Source organism: Notolepis coatsorum, assembly GCF_963971535.1.
Source record: "Notolepis coatsorum genome assembly, chromosome: 15".
NCBI lineage: Eukaryota > Metazoa > Chordata > Actinopteri > Aulopiformes > Paralepididae > Notolepis > Notolepis coatsorum.
The window spans coordinates 71,786,587-71,809,785 of record NC_140179.1 but is presented as its reverse complement, the minus strand read 5'-3'; positions in this window follow the sequence as shown (position 1 = coordinate 71,809,785).

Here is a 23,199-nt window from a genome sequence, read left to right as displayed (position 1 = left end):
AGGTGCAGTATGCATAAGGTAGTGTTATAATTTACTATCTAACTAACTGAAATATACATTATTCATTATTCACAGTATCACAGTATCCACATAAGGTGCAGTATGCATAAGGTAGTGTTATTGTCCTACTTGGGTTCCTATTAGTTCTAGGTCGATGTCTGGCAGCAGTCCCTGCCCACTGTTGTGGAGCCTGATGGCCACTGGTATGAAGGACTGTCCGAGGCGGTTAGTTGACTGTCGGGGGGGTATGAGTCTGTGGCTTCCTTGTCACCTTCACCTAATATGTTTTGATCTGGTCAGGTGCGCTGTCACCTAATATGTTTTGATCTGATCAGGTGCGCTGTCACCTAATATGTTTTGATCTGATCAGGTGCGCTGTCACCTAATATGTTTTGATCTGGTCAGGTGCGCTGTCACCTAATATGATTTGATCTGGTCAGGTGCGCTGTCACCTAATATGATTTAATCTGGTCAGGTGCGCTGTCACCTAATATGATTTCATCTGGTCAGGTGCGCTGTCACCTAATATGTTTTCAGCTGGTCAGGTGCGCTGTCACCTAATGTTAATATGTTTTCATCTGTGTCCACTGACCACTGACACACAGTGGGGGATGTTTTAAAAATATTATTTAATATATAATATAATATAATAATTTGTGCTTCACCAAAAAATTTGGTTAGCAGCCTCCACTGGTGCAAATTAATATGGATGTACCATGCAATCGGTGAGTAATGTATAGGCATGAGTCCTTACTCAGCACCTGGATGGTGGAGAGAGAAGGGTCCCTTGCTCAAACGGCTGGGATCCTTTATGATTCTCTTGGCCTGATATAGATGTACCTCCGGTGGTGAACAAAACATGGGTCCTTTTTTGAGACGGTACTGATGTACACTGTGTGTATATATATATTTAGGGATTAAGGGTCAGCAACAGATTGTCTATTTATTGTATTCTATACAGACTGTTTAACCCTTTCACTACCACACTACAGAAGGTTAACCCTTTACTATCACACTACAGATGGTTAACCGTCTGTAGTGTGATAGTAAAGGGTTAACCTTCTGTAGTGTGGTAGTGAAAGGGTTAAGGTGCTTCACCTGTAGATGACTACACGAGAGACACTTCTGCTTTGTCCAGTATAACGCAGAGGGAAGCTGCGCGCTGAAACATAGTACATTTGATTGTTTGCTGCCCATGAAATAAAAGTACCTAAAGGACATACCCATGAGTTCTGGCAATTCCCCTGACTGTAAAAGAGTCTTATCTAGACAGTGCACCCAGGAAGAACTGTGCTCGCACCCTCTTTTATAAGGCACGGCCTTGCAGTCCTGTGTAAGTGCTGTTCCCAGACCAGACAGCGATGCTCCCCAAAAGGAGGCTCTCTATAATAATAAACATATATAATAATAATAAACGTTATTTGTATAGCACCTTTCATACAGAAACTGCAGCTCAAAGTGCTTCACAACAGAAAAAAGAGAGGCATAAAATGAGCACATAAAGTGCAGACATATAAAAGCACAGTTTTTCACATTAGGATCTAACATCCCAACAGGCCACATTGTTTAGGGTTTGATTCAGTTATAAATAGACAATAATTAAAAGCGTAAGATAAAATAGACAGAGGAAAATAGTGCAGTGCAATAAAATAGTAGAATAGAATAGATCAAATATTTTTTTTTACAGTGAAATAAAATAGTTCTGGATTACTGTTCAACAGTTCAAAGTCGTCTTTACCTTCTCTGTTTGGTATCCACAGTTTAAAACTTGACAGTCTGCCCTCCTGTTTTATACCCACTTTGACCATTTGAACCTTCCACTGAGGGCAAACCTCCCTCTCAGGGCGCAGTTCCCTCTCTCAGGGTGCAGTTCCTTCTCTCAGGGCGCAGTTCCCTCTCTCAGGGTGCAGTTCCTTCTCTCAGGGTGCAGTTCCCTCTCTCAGGGTGCAGTTCCCTCTCTCAGGGTGCAGTTCCCTCTCTCAGGGCGCAGTTCCCTCACTCAGGGTGCAGTTCCTTCTCTCAGGGCGCAGTTCCCTCTCTCAGGGTGCAGTTCCTTCTCTCAGGGCGCAGTTCCTTCTCTCAGGGTGCAGTTCCCTCTCTCAGGGTGCAGTTCCTTCTCTCAGAGTGCAGTTCCTTCTCTCAGGGTGCAGTTCCCTCTCTCAGGGCGCAGTTCCCTCTCTCAGGGTGCAGTTCCCTCTCTCAGGGCGCAGTTACCTCTCTCAGGGCGCAGTTCCCTCTCTCAGGGTGCAGTTCCTTCTCTCAGGGCGCAGTTCCCTCTCTCAGGGTGCAGTTCCCTCTCTCAGGGTGCAGTTCCTTCTCTCAGGGCGCAGTTCCCTCTCTCAGGGTGCAGTTCCCTCTCTCAGGGTGCAGTTCCTTCTCTCAGGGCGCAGTTCCCTCTCTCAGGGCGCAGTTCCCTCTCTCAGGGTGCAGTTCCTTCTCTCAGGGCGCAGTTCCCTCTCTCAGGGTGCAGTTCCCTCTCTCAGGGTGCAGTTCCTTCTGTCAGGGCGCAGTTCCCTCTCTCAGGGTGCAGTTCCCTCTCTTAGGGTGCAGTTCCCTCTCTCAGAGCGCAGTTCCCTCTCTCAGGGTGCAGTTCCCTCTCTCAGGGCGCAGTTACCTCTCTCAGGGCGCAGTTCCCTCTCTCAGGGTGCAGTCCTAGGCCTGGGTCCCACAGTTTTAAAGCCTGACTCTATGGTGTACGTATAAACGTTTTAAAGTGTCTGGGTCATCCTGAACTTCCCCAGACGTCTGAGATGATGAATGCGTGACTGTGGCTTTTTCACCATGCTGTCAATGTGAGTAGTCCATGTCAGTCCTATGAGAGGTGTTCTCCCAGTACCTGATGTTCTCTCCACTGTAGTTTGTAGTTCCTCTACTATTTAATCCGAAGGTCACACACTCAGGCTCTAGATATGGAATAAAGTTTTTCATTGACTCTATATTTAATTTATTTTATTTAACCTTTATTTATCCAGATCAAATCAAATCAAATCAAATTTATTTGTAAGGCCCGACAACACACGTTAATGTCCCCATGGGCCGGACACGTCTTCTTTAAACAAGTCAAGAAGAAACATCACAATAAGTCAAGAACAAAACAAGAACACCATAAGGTCCAACCAATTTAAAATAAATGCAAAATAAATGAATGCAACACTCCCAGACATACCCCACGCGAAGGTAAGGAAAAACTCACTAAAACCTAGCAATAGGAAAAAATGCACCACAGGCAATGTGGAGGAGAGAAACCTTAGAAGGGCCATTCAAGGGGGGATCTCCCTTCTTAGATGTCGGTGATAGTAGTGTTGCAGACGGACAGTTGGTAAGCATGCACTCATGTGTGTAGTGAAACACAGATGAGTGCATGCAATAGCTGAGACAAGCACTCAGAGAGATGGGGGGGGTTGGGACAGGGGTTAGAGAGTTCCCATGTTTGTAGTGGGCGGAGATGGAGCAATAAATACATGTAGTGAGCATATGCATACATGGTGACAGTAAGAAAATTGTGAAATAGAGTAATAGATAGAACTACTGCAAGCGTATGGATACAGGATGAGATACAAGACAATAGCTCAGGGCCGTATGCCCCGTGGGGCTGGAGGAGTCACTCAGAAGGTTCAGCACTGCAGGCCAGACAGAAGACGGTATGAAGCTGTTCCATGGGACCGGTTGAGACAGAGACAGAGGTTAAAAGGTTCTCCCATGTGCAGAAAAGCAGACATGGGAGAAAATAGACATCCTAACTAAACTAGACAGATTAATCTAAAGGTCAGTCCCCGACCAGGTGAGATCAGGGTAGGTTGAAGGAGAGAGAGAAACGATGGGTCTTAAGCAGGGATTTAAAAGCTTCGACAGAGCAGGCGCCCCTGACGACGGCAGGTAATTTGTTCCACAGGTAGGGAGTGAGGTAGACAAAGGCTCTGTGGCCGGCGGATTTCTTTTTAACCCTAGGAATCGATAGAAGCCCCGCATTTTGTGAGCGCAGAGCACGAGCAGGTGAGTATCGGGAGATGAGATCGGATAGATGCGGTGCAAGCCCATTAAACATTTTGTAGGTGAGGAGTAGCACTTTAAAGTCAGATCGGGCTTGAATAGGAAGCCAGTGTAGGGCGGACAAAACTGTTGTGATGTGATGACATTTTCTAGTTTTAGTTAGTATCCGTGCAGCCGCATTTTGCGCAAGTTGAAGATTTTTGATGCTTGAATTAGGTAGGCCTGAAAAAAGTGCATTACAGTCTAGACGTGATGAGACAAAAGCATGAATTAGGGTTTCAGCATCAGCCAGAGTTCAAATGGGGCGAATTTTTGCGATATTACAAAGATGGAAGAAGGCAAATTTGGTGAAATTTTTTCTATGTGCATTAAATGAGAGGGAAGAATCAGAAATTACTCAGAGGTTTTTTATGGTGGAGCTCTGGGATACATGACAAGTATCAAAGTTGAGGGAGATGTCCTGAAACAGGCCTCTGTGGTTTGGGGGGCCAACAATTAACATTTCAGTTGTATCTGCATTAAGGAGTAGAAAGTTCTGTGTCATACTAGCTCCCGCTCAGCGTCATATTGCATATATCTCGCTTCAGCGTATATACACTGAATAAATTTCAAAATGTACCTTTACATGCCAGCATTCATCTGGCCACACCCCCATCCGCTTACCTACATAAGCAGGGGTGGTGCCACACACTCATCTCCTTCTCAAATTTCAGCCACAAGCTAAGTGCTGCTCACATGCCCACTTGACGTGGAGAAAAATATTTACTCTGAGGAAAGGAAGAACAAGGAGATACGTTGACATCATATCTTTATTTTCTCTCTCACTATTTTCGAGAAAATATGGCGATATTGTCTTCGTACTGGAGTGTCTGGAAGATGGCAATCATTCTACACCTCCACCGGTTTTTTCGTATTGGGGGTTCACGCCGCTACATGCCTCCCAACTGCAGTCCTCCTTGCTGCGGCTGGACGGGGTGAAACCCTCCGACGGTGCAGCTGGACTGTAGTGACGCACCGACTGTTGTGAGAAGCGGTGGGTTCCAGGTTGGTGAGTAATGTTGCTTGCGAGCGCCGCTTGTCTGTTAGTGCTATGGGGGCTAGCTGACAATGTTTACGAAAACCGGCCCCAGATTAGGGTCCTTTGTTCAGCCTCTTAGGCAACGACGGAGGACCTTGGTCTGAAGCCCATTATAGTTAACTAGTGGGCCACGACCAGTAACACTGGTGATCCCTGTGTTTTCTGGACGAGTGGATGTTTCTCTGTCACCGTGTAGGCCCCGTCTTTCATATACAAATGAGAGTATACCCTCACGAGGAAATATGGGCATGGATGTTCGTTATCGGAAGATCCGTGTTCAAGTCAGCTACAGCCCAGATGGGACTTGTGCTGGCTCCGTCGGATGTTGGTAAAATCACCGTTGTAAAACTGTGTTAACATCTCGTTTCTCTTCTCTCTTAAACAGTGAGGAGGGTTTCAGAACGGCGGCCTGTCTGAGTGTGGCTTGTTATATCATTGTGTACAAGTTCAGGTGATAGCTGCTTAGCTTGCGTGCTAATATAATTTAAATTATATTATTATTACTGTTAGCCAGTCAGCTGTTAGCTGCGGCGTTAGCCTGTTGTGTCACTAGGCTAGGAAACATTAGCTTGCGTGCTAGTTGTGGCCTACCTAGGCTAGGCTAGGAAACGTTAGCTTGCTGCTATCGGCCGAGAGCGGCCGTTAGCTTAATGCTACACTGTTGAACGTGCTGTGACTATAACATGTTTTAAACACTCCTGACTACGACGTCATCTTTGACAGAGGATGTTCGTCGAACCTGCCCTGAGCCAGGCCGGCGAGGACTGCGTCAACAAGGAGCACCGTAGCGGCGGGTTGGAGCAGCGAGCTGCCCGTGTCGTCAAACACAGGAGGCTGTGTTTACTTCGGTGCCATGTTAGAGACTGCAATTCGCTTGATCTGCGCTCCCGGTAGGCAAGGTCTTGACCAGACCTTGAACACTTCTTCTTTCTTTCCCTTCTAAATGTTTTGTAAATAACGATGTTTTCCAAAACGTGTGTTGCTGCACTACATTTAGGATACAACGCGAGTTATGTGTGAATTGTCTTGTCACTGGTATTTAGCTTCTCCATGCAAATCGGGTTGTTTATTACAGATGTGAAAATGATCTGGTTTGTTGTGTTGAGCAACATCATGTGTGTTCATGTACCGTGTACTCACAACTAAGGGGGTTAAACTAACCTATAAAGCTATACTTAGTGACATTTGAGTGAAGAATGAATTCTTTTCTCAGCCTGTAATGACAATGAACAGTGTGTTCACATATTAAACAGGTTTACCTGTTCAACTGGCCGTATTAAGGGTAAAGTAGGAGGGGTGTTTTCCCCCCGGTTCCCTGGGCTTCCTCCCCTCCTATCAGACATGTTGGTTACTATGTATTGTATCACTGTGTTGTAGGGATACGATGTAACCCTTAGCTTGGTTGCTGAGGTTGTGCTGAAACCGCTTGAGAAACTATATTTTCCTATGGAAAAGATTGTTTGGTCACTTGTGCTTAGCAAGGCCTGTGGCCGATACTAATCGAGAATTGTGTATTCTCTCATTATGAAAAACGGCGTTCCTCTGTAGAGTGTTTTTGCCATTTTTTGTAGGTGATAATGGGTTGTGTGTGTCGTGTGACCTACAACTGGGATGGGTTGGCCACAGAAGCACATGTGTAAGTCTGGTACCGGGGCTCTTGAGAGGGCCCTCTCTATTCTGTGTTTTTTCCTTAGTAAAAATCAGATAGCAGGTTAGCACATGCGATGTGTGAAGCTGTTAGACGCTTCATGGAGCTGACTATGACTGCGTCATACTCTTTTTTGTCATTACATCGTATCATGGGTGTGGGGTCGTAAAGGGGTGAACTGGTAACCTTTCCTCCCCCTTTGTCTGTTGGTCAGGGGTAAACCCACCTGTCCTTCAAGGTTCCTGTCACGTTGCTGTTCGGCACGTTACGGGGTGAGGGGGGGGGGGTTTCCTGGTCCCACGCCCTGGAATATTGGCCGTGTGCACCGCAGAAATTCCCCCGCCATAGAGTACGTCACTGTGCGCGTCTCTGTTGGTAGGACTTCCGTGAGCTGTTCGTGTCCATATGATGGGTCTGTTTCGGGGGGTGGTCAGGGCTCCTCCTCACGAAGCTCCTATTCGGGCCTTCTGTGAGTTAGGACTCTCCTTCCATGTGAGGGAGCCTCGTCAGAGTACAGTGCCTCCTCCTCAGATTGTCAAGGTGAGTGGAACCTCAAGAAGAAGTCCTACTCTATTGTGTGTGTATTCGATTCAATTCGATTATTGAGTGTGTATGGGTTCAGTGCCTCCTCCTCGGAGAGCCCTAAAACCAAACTTTTACATGGCTCAAGGTGCAATATATTCTTTTCAATCTGTACAGCTCGCGTGGGAAGTCTCTTTGGGGATTTCCGTCTCCTCTCTATGGGAGGGTGGTGGAATGTAAAAATGTAAACAATTTTTACCCCTGCCTGTGTAGACTGGGATACATGCTGTTGGTGCTTCCTTCTTTTCTATTAAAAAGAGTTGGAGTTAGGAAGCATCACACCCCTCTTGTCGTTCCCCTCGGCGCCTTGGGGATTCAATGACAGGTCTAAATAGCCTGTTCATTGATGTGGTTGTGTCCCGACGCACGCATAGTGCTAGCTCGGGGTGTTCTGTTGAAGATCAGGCGAATGACTGTCACGCCTTGGTTGCTTGAGGTTAAAACAGCGTTTTTATAAAGCAACTGGGATGGAGGTTTTTCCTCTTCCGACGACCTGTGTTGGTTGTCGACGGATTCTCGTTCATATCTGGGGGATGATGACGGAATGGATCTGAACATATGTAGAGGGGTCTCACGCCCTGGGGGTGGGCCACCGGGCACGGTTCGCACCGAACGTCTGGGTGGCGCCTTCTTTTCATGTTTAAGATCAACACGCATATCTGCCCCTTCTCCTGGAGTAGGCATGTCGGCGTGGTTAGGGCACGGGACTGGTTCTGGTCACGCTGGTCCGGATCAGTTAAACCCGTTGTCCGCCGGGGATGCAGATCTGCTGTTCTGGTACCCTGAGGGACTTGGGCTTTTTTCAGGGGGAAAAATGCCAGGTCGGTCCGGGTGTCACTGGGTTAAGCGCTATGGAGACCCTGGTTGGGTACATTCTGTACTCTGCACTGTCGTAATGGCTTACGGCCATGCCAACCTGTACACGCTCGATCTCGTCGGATCTCGGCCGCTACGCAGGTTGGTCCTGGTTAGTACTTGGTTGGGAGACCGCCTGGGAATACCAAGTACGGTGTGCTTGGGGCTGGTTCTCCAGTTTTTTCTTGAGGGGTTATAGGAACGACCACCGCATTGGGTAACGACAAGGTGGTTGATTCCCTGGTGTGTTGGAGCAGTGTCAACTCCCGGGTTACCCGGTTGAGGGTGCCCCTGCACGTTCATGACGTCTGCCAATTATGTCAGCCTTCTCTGCCTCAACCCCTCTGGGTGGGTTTTTTTTTAAATGGAGGCTTGGTCATGCAACAACGCCAGCATACGCACCTTCCGCCGGGGCGGCTGTTTTCAGCTGACTCCTTTGGCGCCTGTCTCGTCCGCAGTGCTCCAGGCTCGGGTTACAGCCTGTTGCCTGGTTTTCCCCGGTGCGCTGCCTGCTTCCGTTGGTTAACCTTTTTGTGTGCTTACAGCCATGCTGACTGCCTGTTCTGCAGGGTCAGTGTGCCAGGCGGTGTGCTACTGGGGGGAAAGGGCCCGCTCTTGAGAGGGGCCTTATCCGAATACGCTGGCGATGTGGGGGGCGGTGTCACTAAGTGACCACCTGGTGGGGTCTTGATGCCTGGCGTCATTGACCTCTCCGGGCCCCCGTTTTCCAGGGGCTCCAGTCCCTTCAGTGGGTCTGGGTCTTCCTTCGCGCTCCGCTGCTACGGCCTTGCCACGGGGTTGGGTTTGCTCTTGGCCCTGTGATTCTGGGGGCAGTAACGAGGTTGTTCCTTCCGTTCGTTCCCGGGTGGCATGCGGGTTGTGCGTGTGTGTACTCGTGGGGTTAAGCCACGGTCTGCTCACCCTGTGCGTTGAGTTGCTTGAGTGCCTCTTCGCACGGTCGGGTCCGTCGCCCTCCCGTGATCCCCCAATAGGGGGGGTGCCCTCCATTAGGGGGGGTCGGGGGGGCTCGGTCCTCCCTGATCTGATGGTTGTGGGGGGCCTCAGCGGGGTACATTTGTCGAGCTTCTAGCTCCCGCTCAGCTCCTGCTATGCAATATGACGCTGAGCGGGAGCTAGTATGACACAGAACGTTAGGTTATGTATATAACCAAGTTCTGTTAATACTAGTGACGCTCAGCGTCTAGACGCCGCTGCGGCCCTTGATTTTTCATTGTGGTGAAATTTGTTGGGAAGGAGATGAGTGTGTGGCACCACCCCTGCTTATGTAGGTAAGCGGATGGGGGTGTGGCCAGATGAATGCTGGCATGTAAAGGTACATTTTGAAATGTATTCAGTGTATATACGCTGAAGCGAGATATATGCAATATGACGCTGAGCGTCACTAGTATTAACAGAACTTGGTTATATACATAACCTAACGTTTTGCGACATCCACTTTTTGACGGCAAGCAGGCAAGCCTCAAGATTTTGGGAATTGGGAGGAATCATTTGGCTTAATAATAAAAAAAAATCCAGATAAAACATTAAGAACAGGTTTCTTATTTACAATGTCGATCTGGTCCAAGAGGCCCCAACAGGAGTACAAATATACATATATACACACACATATATATATATATATATATATATATATATATATATATATATATATATATATATATATATATATATATATATATATATATATATATATATATATATATATATATATATATATATATATTAGTGCTGTCAAACGATTAAAATATTTAACTCGATTAATCGCATGATTGTCCATAGTTAACTCGCGATTAATCGCAAATTAATCGCATTTTTTTTTTTTTTTTTTTACCTTAAACAGATCTTTTTCAAGTTCCAAGTTTTAATACTCTTATCAACATGCGAGTCAACAAATGCTTGCTTTGTGCAGCCATTTAACACAAACGGATGACCCTCATGCATTGCAAATTTGCATCAAATTCAAAACAAACAAAATAACTTAAAAGAAAATAATAATTTAAAACAATGAATAAAGTGTGCATGAAATAATAGGGGAAAGAAAACGTTAGGAACTTGTTACATTCACACACACAAGGGCTGATTAATCACACACACCCCTCTCTCCCTCACACACACACTCTCCCAGCTCTTTTTCTCTTTTGCCCCTTCCTCATCTCTCTCACCCCCCTCTCTCTATATATCTCACACACACACACACACACACACACACACACACACACACACACACACACACACACACACACACACACACACACACACACACACACACACACACACACACACACACACACACACACACACACACACACTTCAGAAACAAACATAGTATCAATGAGAGCATCAATAATACACCTGAGTGAAGTCTAGTAAAACATTTTTTTTTTTTTTTTTTTTTTTTTTGTTAATCTTGAGTTAAAAAAATTTGTGGCATTAATAGAATCGGGAGTTAACGCGATATTAACGCGATATATTTGACAGACTTAATATATATATATATACACATGCACACCAATAACAAAATAAAAACACAGTTAAGAATCATACACATAAGCAAATAATAAACAAACACATGCACAGCCTATGTACAAAAGAAATAAACGGCAGGATTAGGGGGGGGGGGGTGAAAGTATGTGAATGTGTGTGTGTGTGCGTGCATGTGCATGCAAACAGATGCGTGTGTCTAGGTGCGAGTATGAATGAATGCTTGTATGTTGTGTGTGACGGTGTATCAGCAAGAGCAGGATTTGAATTTGAATTTTATTACGGATCCCCATTAGCTGGTGGTCCACAAGAGCGTGTTGAGTATTTTCTTGAAGGCAGTCAGTGAAGTAAGAGCTGTAAGTTTAAGGGTGTCTTGAAAGGCGTTCCAGTCATAAGCTGCTGCAAAGTGAAAGGAGTTTCGGCCGAATATTTCAACCATAGCCTTCATCAGGATCAATCACAAAAGTTTCTTCAGCATCTATAACCATGAATGGGCGGCTAAAATGTTTTCCTCTCTATGGTTTGACATATAGTTCCTCATTAGTTCCTAGACACAGGATCGTTATAATTATATCCTCTGAAGTGTTACCCAATTATATCCCTTGGTCCTAGAAAGTTCAATCAATGCTTTTCAACGTGAACGATTTTTCACAAAGATGCAATGGCCTAGATGGCATCTGTGATGTCATTGAAGGATCACTTTACTGAAAGAACAATCATTTGTATATCAATTACTTGATGACTTTAATTCATGCCGATTTTCTTTTGTCACATGCCTCCACTGTGAATGTGGAATCCAGAAATGGTAGCCATACTTGACCAATTTAAGTTAACCCTTTCACTGCCACACGACAGAAGGTTAACCCTTTACTATCACACAACCGACGGTCGCTGTCGTTTGTATGATAGTAAAGGGTTAACCTTCTGTCGTGTGGCTGTGAAAGGGTTAACCTTCTGTGTATTGTCGCAGTGAAAGGGTTAACCATTTGGTAGTGCGGCAGTGAAAGGGTTAATCAAATCAAATCAAATGTATTTGTAAGGTCCGACAACACACGTTAATGTCCCCATGGGCCGGACACATCTTCTTTAAACAAGTCAAGAAGAAACATCACAATAAGTCAAGAAACAAAACAAGAACACCATAAGGTCCAACAAATTTAAAATAAATGCAAAATAAATTAATGCAATGCAAACACTCCCAGACATACCCCACGCGAAGGTAAGGAAAAACTCACTAAAACCTAGCAATAGGAAAAAATGCATCTAGGCAATGTGGAGGAGAGAAACCTTAGAAGGGCCAATTCAAGGGGGGATCTCCCTTCTTAGATGTCGGTGATAGTAGGCTAGTGTTGCAGACGGACAGTTGGTAAGCATGCACTCATGTGTGTAGTGAAACACAGATGAGTGCATGCAATAGCAACTGAACATTTAGAAAAATTTAAGATAGAGCTGATAGCGATAGCAACTGAACATTTTGAAAGATTAAAGATAGAGCTGATAGCGGATCTATTTGAGGCACAGGGGCGGCGCAAAGAGGGTCGCGTCCTCCCCGTCTTAATCACGGGACGTTCAACACTCCGGTCATCACTCCGAGACAGCCGGAGACAGGGAGATAGGGGGCGGTGCAGAGAGGGTCGCAACCTCCCCGACATCATCGCGGGACATCCAGCACTCCGGTCATCACTACGAGACAGCCGGAGACAGGAGGGCACGCAGAGAGGGTTGCATCCTCCCGGTCTTCATCACGGGATGTCCGACACTCCGGTCATCACTCCGGGACAGCAACTCACAGGGAGACAGAACATCCATTTACAAACTCTTAACACAACTCGTACACAGTACACAGTATAATCCAAGTCTCACTTATCCAATTGTATGATCAGTACTTCACAAATACACATGCATTTTTGCTTTGAAACCTTGCTAACTGAAACATTTCCCGGTAAACACTCTCATGTGGCAGTGCAGGAAGGATGAGCAATGAATGGTCTGGCCCCACCTATACCTCACCGAGATCCTGCACCCCTACACCCCATCATGGTCTCTGAAGTCTGCTGACCAGTCCCTCCTTGCAGTGGCGGCCGGTGGGTTTCGCCACTAGGGGGCGCTATACCAAACATTTTGCAAAATGCAAACATGTACAGTACAGTACCACGCAACACTCATTGCCAGACGTGAGCAATTCGACTCACGCTCACGGCAATGAATCGGCTCTTATGAACGAGTCGCTCAGCTGTTACTACAACAACACACAACCAGTCAAATAAAGTATAGTCTAGACTCTAATTCACAACTTGAAACACAATATATAAATAGAAAAGTTAGAAACAAAACTCGCCCGTCTACAAACACAGGCAGATCTCTCCCTCTCTCCTTCTCTCTCTCACACACAGCGCGACGTGGAATCGATTCATTACACAATCAGACCTATTATATACCAAGAATAACTTTAGTATGAGTACAGGGCTGTACACATATTTTGCATATTGTTAAACGAGCCAAGGCTAGCTATTAAACTATCGATATGAATCGAACATCTGGGACCCTGATGTAAACAAGACAAACGTATTTCTCTGGTCTGCATCCCCTTAACAATTGTGTGTATTGAGCCGTACTGTATTGTACCCATTCTGCAATCTGTTAATAAAGTTCTCATTCATTCATTCATTCAAACATAGACGATATTGAACAAGCCATAATCCACGTATTTTCAATCCGAGAGAGCTGCAGTAGTTAAATCAATGAGCCATCGAGATAGTCAGTGTGGTAAGTAACGTTATTATTGCATCCAAGATTGATACAGATACAGAGAGAGAGAGAGAGAGAGAGAGAGAGAGAGAGAGAGAGAGAGAGAGAGAGAGAGAGAGAGAGAGAGAGAGAGAGAGAGAGAGAGAGAGAGAGAGAGACTCACTGTTTAGTTGAACGTCCAGGGCCAAGTTAGCAGTTAGCCAAGTGTTAGCTCAGCTGAGCTCGTTGCCACAACACTCAACAAGTACATTCCTTTGTCCATTTCCGCTCGAACAGACTGCAAAACTACCTGGCGTTCTATCGCCATGCTCTAAGACAAACTCTAACCTTAACCAACTTTGAAAGAGTGCCTAAGCTTAAGAACTTGCAGTCACGGCACGGCACGCTCTAAGACAAACAGCTGCATGCATCTCACAACAACACAACTATCTCAACCAAGCTAGAAGCTAGAAATTGGATTCGGCCAATCAGAGATCGTCTCTGTGAAATTCTGCCATGGAAAGAAATACTGGCGTCGGCCAATCAGAGAGCGTCTCCGCGAAATGCGGCTATGGAAAATCCTTCACGGAAGTTCACGCTGCTGGCTAGACCGCTTCAAATCGCGCTCGGATTCCAACATAATAGTCATATTTCAACGCACAACGCCGTATGCACTGATTGGCTGTGACGGAGACAGCGATCAAACTGTGACGCGCACGCAGAGCGCTATCGCGTATTGCCCCCGAGAAATACAAAAAAATAAATAAAATAAAAAATGTGATGTCACTTCCTGCTCTGGAAAACGGTGTTTTTTTTATTTAGATAATAACGTTATATTGTGCATTGGAAATACAAACATACTTAAAATGAGTAAATATTATTAATTTTAAACATGTTTATATTATTTATAGGGCTATAAAACACAAAAACGAAAAAGTTTTATTCTCTTCTTCTCTGATTTAACAGCAGCTGGCCAGCAGGTGGGTCGGCGCCCTAGCGCCCCTAGTGGTAGAGCCGCCACTGCCTCCTTGTTGTCCCTAAATCCAGGCTAAAAAAAAAGGGGGGACCGTGCATTTGCGGTTGCAGCCCCCAAACTGTGGAACGAATTGCCCCCCCCCCCCCCCCCCCCCCCCCCCATTAGGCTGGCCACAATGCTCCCAGTGTTTAAGTCCCATCTTAAAACACATTTGTCCTCCCTAGCTTTAAAAAAAAAATTGTCTGCTGCTGTAATTTTTTTGTAGTTCTGTGCACTTTGTATTGTGTTTATGTGTTCTTTTTACTATATTACTATATTTTTACTGTGAAGCACTTTGGTCAACGATGTTGTTTTTAAATGTGCTATACAAATAAAGTTGGATTGGATTGGATGAGACAGCAGATGGTGGTCGACTTCCCACTTTACTTCCCAACATACATTTACAATACATAGAGTGCATCGACATCAAAGTGACAGCTGACAGCTGACATTATGCAAACAAATAACCACTCCCCCCGTTTCCCAGAATCCCGAGTCTTAAAGGAGACCTCACTCCGCTCCTAAAGTCCAGTGAATGTCTGTACCATTGTGAGTGATAAAGTGAGTCACCACACTCACACACTTTGTGTAGCGTGCCTGGGCAAGTATGTGAACTCTACTCTGCAGATGCTACTGTATGCACTGTTTACAAAAGGTCAATAAGAAACCAACAAAGATGAAAATAAAAAGTGTATAACATTTTAAAATAAAGCACAAAATTATATGTACAGCAATATTTAGAGTTTGTAATGAAAGGAAAGTATGACTAATCTACTGGCTGATTAAATGTGAGAGAGTATGTAACAGATACAGTGAACCAATTATGGCTATTAATAATTACAAACTGGTGTGCAAAGGAACATTATACACCTAATTAAGCACCGAGCAGGTGCACATTAACCAAGTGTGTAAGAGCTTGTAATACACAGTATGAACATGACTAGAGGGTGAAGGTGGACCAGCCTCAAACCTAAGCGATTGATCATCAAGTGATTTTGTTTGTAGATGATTTTGTTGGAAGACATTTGAAGATTTAGTTTGAAGGTTAGGTATTTCAGGATTAATGATGACGTGGTTGATATATCGAAGGAGAAAATATTTTCTTTGTAAAGGGTTTATTGTAATATAAGCATCTAAGCAGAAATACAAAAACAAACTAATTAGTATTATGAGGAATTGCAAGAAGGAATACTATACAAAATTATTAGACAAGAATAAAAATTACAGTAATGTGGAATATATTAAATAGTATCATCAGAAACAGACAAACAAACTCAGGTTTCCTTGAGTATTTCATGCATAAGGAAAGAAATATTACCCTTATGAATGAGATAGTGGGTGAGTTTAACAACTTTTTTGTTGAAGTGGGCCCTAAATTAGCTAAATAAATATGCAGTATTGGGAAGAGCTTCAATGTAGAGGAATGTGGGGAAATAAACACTAATGCAGTATCCTTGGGAACTATAGAGAAAGAGGAAATTAGGGACGTAGTAAATAAATGCATGAATAAAACGTCCACAGATGGGGATGATATTGAATATTGAAGATGTCCCTGGTAAATAATATTATTGATGGAATTGTGGAGCCATTAACTCATATTATGCAACTTGTCATTTAAAACTGGAACATTCCCAGAAAAAATGTAAGTTGAAAAAAGTATATGTTACAAGATTGGACAGTTTTGTTGAAAAACATAACCTTCTAATAGACAGCCAGTATGGTTTTAGAACAGCTAGATCTACCTCCATGGCTTTAACGGAGCTAGTGGAAGAATTAACTGACTGTATAGAGAGGAAAAAACATGTAATGTATTTATTGATAAAAAAAGAAGCTTTTGAGACAATAGACTATTGTGTATGTGAGAACTGGAGTCTGGAGCACAGCCCAATTGCTGAATACACGAGAAGAGAAAGGGAGCGGTTTCAAGGGTGTTTAATTGAATTGAGCAACACAGGAATTGGGGGGGAAAATAGAACAGGGTTAATGTTCTGTCCTGTGGCTGCCACGGCGGCAGTGAGCGAGCAAGCGGTCCTGGTGCTTGTCGGGGGAGCTGCTGGGGGGGAAGCGGGTGAATAAGGGTTCCTCTCGGGAACAGGTGACGTCCAGACAGGGACGCTGGAGCTGCTGGGTGGCAGCGGGAGATAGGTGTTCCTCTCGGGAACAGGTGACGTCCAGACAGGGACGACGGTCCTTTGGGGCACAGGAGAGAAACGGGTTAGAGTAAGCCAATACACAGAGGGTATCTAGCAGTAGAGCTTGTGGCAGAGACGTCGTACCTGGGCAGTGGTAATTAATACCACGACAGCTTCTGGTCAGCGTCGAGGTGTAGATATAGTCCCCTCATCAGGGGAGGATAGGGTGCAGCTGGGGAGAGTGGTGTGCTTGCCCGTGTGTGAATTAGGGGGATGGAATACAGCTGGGCGAATGAGGGTGAAGGAAGGGGTGACTGAAGAAAGAGAGGATGATGAGTGCGCAGTGGATAGAGAGGGGGATGAAGAGGAGCGTGTGGAGGACGTGAGGGGAAAAGGGGGGGGAGTGAAGTAGGCCCGTGCTGTGATTATGACAGGACCCCCCCCTCGACGGGCGCGTCCCGGCGGCCCAGGCTTGTCAGGGTGAGCCCGATGAAAGTCCTGGACGAGAGTTGGGTCCAGGATCATTGGCCGGGAGATCCAGCTCCGCTCCTCCGGGCCGTAGCACTCCCAGTCGACCAGGTACTGGAAGCCGCGGCCACGTCGCCGCACCCCCAGCAACTCCCGGACCACGTAGGCCGGGTGGTCGTCTATCACCAACGGAGGAGGGGGCTCTGGAGCAGGGGGAGACAGGGGACTGGAGACCACCGGTTTGAGCTGGGAGACATGGAAGGAAGGGTGAATGCGCATATGGGGGGGGGAGCTGGAGCTTGACAACAGAGGGATTAATGAGGGACAGGACCTTTTAGGGCCCCACGAAACGGGGGGTTAGCTTTCGTGAGACGGATTTGAGAGGCAGGTCCCGAGACGAGAGCCATACCATCTGACCTGGTACATAGGCGGGAGCCGGGGTCCTGTGGCGGTCGGCAAAGCGCCGGTTCTGGTCCGCAGTCCGGAGCAGCGCAGCCCTCGTCTCCTCCCAGATCGTCCTGCAGCGACGGAGATGGTCCTGCACCGATAGTACGGCGATCTCCTCTTCCTGGGCAGGGAACAGCGGGGGTTGGTAGCCCAAAGACGACTCAAAGGGGGACTGACCTGTGGCCGCCGAAGAGAGGGAATTGTGGGCGTATTCCACCCACTGCAGGAAGGCGCTCCAGCCGGAGGGGTCCCGGGCTGTCATGCAGCGGAGTGCGGATCCCAGGTCCTGGTTGGCCCGCTCCGACTGGCCGTTGGTCTGAGGGTGGAACCCGGAGGAGAGGCTGACCGTGGCCCCCAGAGCCCGACAGAACGCCCTCCAGACCTGGGATATGAACTGAGGGCCTCTGTCGGAGACGATGTCAGCTGGGATCCCATGGAGCCGGAAGACGTGGAGTACCATCAGGTCAGCAGTCTCTGCAGCAGAGGGGAGTTTGGGGAGAGCAACGAAGTGCACAGCCTTTGAGAAACGGTCAACAATGGTGAGGATGGCAGTGTGAGAGGGGAAGGCCGGTGACGAAGTCCAGGGCGACGTGCGACCAGGGCCGACCGGGGACTGGGAGTGGACAAAGGAGTCCGGCGGGCGGGCGGTGGGAGGCCTTCGCACGAGCACACACGGTGCACGCCAGGACAAAAGCGCGGGTGTCCTCTCTCATGGTGACCCACCAGAAGTGCCTCTTCAGCAGAGATAGTGTCCGGTCGATCCCCGGGTGGCACGCGAACCGGGAAGCGTGAACCCACTCGAGCACCTGGGAGCGGACGAGGTCAGGGACAAAAAGCCAGTTAGGTGGACCGTTACCTGGGTCCGGCTGGGCACGCTGTGCCTCCCTGATGACGGACTTGATCTCCCAGGTGGCGGTGGCCACCAGACAGGAGGTAGAGAGGATGGTGTCGGGGTGTGTGGACCCCTCCTCAGGGACGAACTGCCGGGAGAGGGCGTCTGGCTTGGTGATCTTGGAACCAGGCCGGTAGGTCAGGGTGAAGTTAAACCTAGCGAAGAACAGCGCCCAGCGAGCCTGGCGAGAGTTCAGGCGCTTGGCCGTTGAGACGTAGGCGAGGTTCTTGTGGTCTGTCCAAACCAGGAAGGGGACCTCCGATCCCTCCAGCCAGTGCCTCCATTCCTCCAGGGCTAGCTTGACCGCCAGGAGCTCCAGGTTCCCGATGTCGTAGTTGACCTCGGCTGGGGTTAGGCGGCGTGAGAAAAAGGCGCAGGGGTGCAGCTTCTGGTCGGTGGCAGAACGCTGGGAAAGAACCGCCCCTACTCCGGTGCAGGAGGCGTCCACCTCCACCAAGAACTGGCGGGACGTGTCCGGCTGGACGAGGATGGGAGCGGTGGTGAAGCGCCAGCGCAGCTCGGCGAAGGCGGAGTCCACTGCGTCGGACCAGACGAAGAGCACCGAAGGCGAGGTGAGTTGGGTGAGAGGCGCCGCGACCAGGCTGTAGTCCCTGATGAAATGCTGATAAAAGTTGGCGAATCCCAGGAAGCGTTGGAGCTGTTTAACGTTGGTGGGACGGGGCCAGTCGGACACCGCTCTGATCTTCTCGGGTCCGCCCGGATCTTGCCGCCCTCTATGATGTAGCCAAGGAAGCCGATGGAGGAGACGTGGAACTCACACTTCTCCGCCTTGACAAACAGCTTGTTCTCTAGAAGACGCTGGAGGACCCGGCGGACGTGCTGGACATGCTCCTCCATGGAGCGGGAGAAGATCAGGATGTCATCTAGGTAGACGAATACGGAGCGGTGGAGTACGTCACGGAGAACGTCATTGACGAGGGCCTGGAAGACAGCAGGGGCGTTGGTCAGACCGAAAGGCATTACCTTGTACTCGAAGTGGCCGAGTGGTGTCTTGAAGGCCGTCTTCCACTCGTCTCCTTCCCGCATGCGGACAAGATGGTAGGCGTTCCTGAGGTCCAGTTTTGTGAAGATGGTGGAACCTTGCAGGGGCTCAAAAGCAGAGTCGATTAAAGGTAGGGGGTATTTGTTCTTTACCGTGATGTTGTTGAGACCCCGGTAATCGATACAGGGGCGAAGGGAACGATCCTTCTTGGAAACGAAGAAGAATCCTGCGCCGACAGGAGAAGAAGAGGGGGTGATTATGCCCGAGGCCAGGGATTCGTGAACGTACTTCTCCATTGATTCTCTCTCTGGGCGCGAGAGGTTGAACAGGCGACTAGCGGGGAGTGGCGCCCCGGGGAGTAAATCAATGGCGCAGTCGTATTGGCGATGGGGAGGCAGGGAGAGAGCCTGTTGTTTGCTGAAAACTGCCTTCAAATCGTGGTAGGCCGGCGGAATAGCAGACAGATCTATGTTCTCTTTGGGGGGGTACGAACCGGCGCCCTCTAGTGGCGACCGAGCCGACTGTAGACAAGCAACGTGACAGTGGGCGCTCCAGCTGGTCACCAGGCCGGTAGGCCAATTGATAACGGGATTGTGTAACTTGAGCCAAGGCATGCCAAGAACAATGGGATTGTGGGGAGAGTTGGTAACGTGAAACCGAATACTCTCGCTGTGATTCCCGGATAGCAGAAGGCGAAGGGGTACGGTGTGGCGAGTAATCCGCGTGAGTAGTTTCCCGTTTAACCCCCGGGCGTCGCGGGGTATCGGCAGGGCGTCAGTAGCGATGTTGTAACGGGAGACTACTCCGGCGTCGATGAGGTTCTCGTCGGCCCCTGAGTCAACCAGAGCAGATAACGGGAGTGTTTGGTTATTCAGACACAGCGTGGCGCGGAATAGCATGTTTGGACCAGAGCTGGGAGCGATATCTAAACTCGAACAGACGCCCAGCGCTACTGTCGAGCCCCGTCGTTTGGGCGAAGCGAGCAAGAGGCAACTGAGTGACCCGTTTGACCGCAGTACAGGCATGCTCCAGTAGCGAGCCTGTGTCGGCGTTCGCTGGGAGGGAGACGTGAGCGGTCGAGATCCATGGGCTCGGAGGACCAATTTTCTTCTGCGCGGGCAGCGCGACGAGGCGGACCGGTTACAGGCGGACGAGTGGTGCTAGCTTTCTCCCGACGACGTTCCCGAAGGCGCAGGTCCAGTTCTCTGGCCAAATGGATTAATTCGCCCAGGGAGGTGGGTCTTTCTTTGGACGCAAGCTCGTCTTTAATAGTGTCGTTCAAACCCTGGCGAAAGGCGCCTCGCAACGGTGTGTCCCCCCAGTCGGAGCCGGCGGCGAGGATGTGGAAATCGATAGCGTATTCGCTTACGCAGCGGCTTCCCTGGTGGATAGAAAACAAGCCGGAGGCCCCCTCTGTACTTTCAGTAGATTTCATTCACGTTTTTTGCTGCTCTGTCAGGGGCACCTGGTGATCCTAAATCCAGATTGAACTCTGCCATTGGAAAGGGAAGATTTGGCCCGATCCATACATGTGTGACTTGGCCATAATAAGGTAATTTATAGGCCTGATATTCTATATTCTATATTCATATTTCAAATGTGTCCGGATGGCAAAATGCTGTACTGTATCTACAAAACCTTCTGTTTAATCATCTTCCCTTTATTCATTTCCTTAGATCTTTTGTACACATGATCTCAAGAAGGTACTGAAGAAGATCAGTGGCAGTTTTTCATGTCTGGTCATTATTAGCATGCTAGATGCAAAGAAAAATCATAATTCATATTCTCCTTTGTTTCATCACAATTTAAGCAAGCCTAGTAATAGACACAATATGTCTGACACTGGGAATACATTCACTGAGGTCCATAGATGTCCCTAGATACCAAGAATATGCAATAAATACATGTAATAAGCATATATGAATAGAATAGAATAGAAGTACTTAGCTCAGAAATGAAGTAGAGCAGGCATGGTTTAGACGTTGTAGGTCGGACAGAAGACGGTATGAAACTGATCCATGACCTCAGTGGTGTTCATAACCAATATGAGGTAGAACAGTCACTGCAGTCTGTATAATGACACAGTAACACTCTGAGAGACAGGGAGAGGGGTTCAGCGGTCCCCAAACTTTTTTGGCCGTGCACCCCCTGTCACCTCCCAACCTAGCTGACGCACCCCCCAATGGATTTCTGTTAGAAAAAATTGTTGCTGGTCTCCGTGCACAGATTTTATTTTGTATTTGATCTCTTCCCACGGTGACTATGGATAGGGAATTTCTTTATTTAATAAAAATGTTCACCACAACATGGATGCATGTACTCTGCCAGCATGTTTAATATCCATAATACTAAAGGTTTGACTAAGATTTGTATGAAATTTTATTGTAAAAAAAAAAAAAAAAAAAAAAAAAATTACCACCATTAGCCTTTTCATGTCACGCACCACCTAGACTGAGGGCGCTCGCGCACCACAAGGGGTGCGCGCACCACAGTTTGGGAACCACTGGGTTAGAGAGTTCCTGTGTTTGCAGTGGGAAGACATATGAGCAATAGATACATGTAGTAAGCATATACTGTGTGTATATGCATACATAGTAGCAATAGAATCAAAGTATATAAGAAAATTATTAAATCAAAGTAGTAAATAGAACTAAGAAAAGACGATGGCTCAGGGCCATTTGCCCCGGGGGGGCAGGAGAACTACTCAGAATAGTTTGAGGTAGAGCAGGTATGGTTTGACGTTGTAGGTCGGACAGAAGGCGGTATGATGAAGCTGATCCATGGGGCCAACGGTGCTCATGTCCAGTAAGAGGTAGAATGGTCACTGGAATCTCTATATCGATATATCCACTCAGAGAGACAGGGGTTAGAAAATCTCCCATGTCTGCTTTTTTGCTGACATGGGAGCAAATAACAGACATCCTAACTGAACTAGACAGATTAAACTAAGGGTCTATCTAACCCTTAGTGGAAGGTTCTAAAGCCAGATTGAAAAGATTCATGAAGGTTGTTGCTTGATAGATGGTCAGTAAGTTGCGTTGCGACATTCCGTTCTAATATTTTGGATAAGAAAGGAAGATTGGAGATAGGTCTGTAGTTTTTCAAGTTTAGAGGGTCAAGGTTCGGTTGACAGTGAAGTGTTGAAGATGTTAAGTAGGGCAGGGACTAGAGTTGGAAAAAGTTCTTTAATGAGAGTAGCTGAGAGTAGGGTCAAGCGAACAGGTTGAGGGTTTAGTTGCACCAACCAATTTTGAGAGGACACTAATTTATGGTGACCATATTGTGATTTCCAAAAAAGAGGACACCAGCCTCAAGATACTTAAATGATACTCGAAGTTTACTCAAAGATGCCTTATTATTTTAATATATTTAAAATATATTTATAGTATGCCTCCTTTATCGATAGAAATTTATTTATATTATTTTATATAACAATAATATCTCTCTATAACCAAAGTTACTCAACATGCTTTATTATTCCTAAAGTAATCTCTCTGACAAATCTCAAGAAAATTACTTAAAAATCAACCTATAACAAAATAATAGCTTACTGGGCAAAATAAATAAATAAATGTATTAATAAAAAAAAAAAAGTGGGCGGCTAAGTGGCGCAGTGGGCAAGGCGCTCGCCACTAACGCAGGAGATACTGGGTTCGAGCCCAGCTCTCGGCGTTGCTTCCGGCTTGGCTGGTCGTTCATACTAATACAATTGGCAGTATTAGGGGGTGGGAAAGCCGGTGGGTGGGGATCGGACGTTGTGGACAGCGACTCCTACAGGTCGGTTGGTGTGCCTGTACAGCAGAATCAGGAAGTATCGGGGGCAGCGTGAGCCTCCCACGCGCTACTCCTCGCCACTGAGA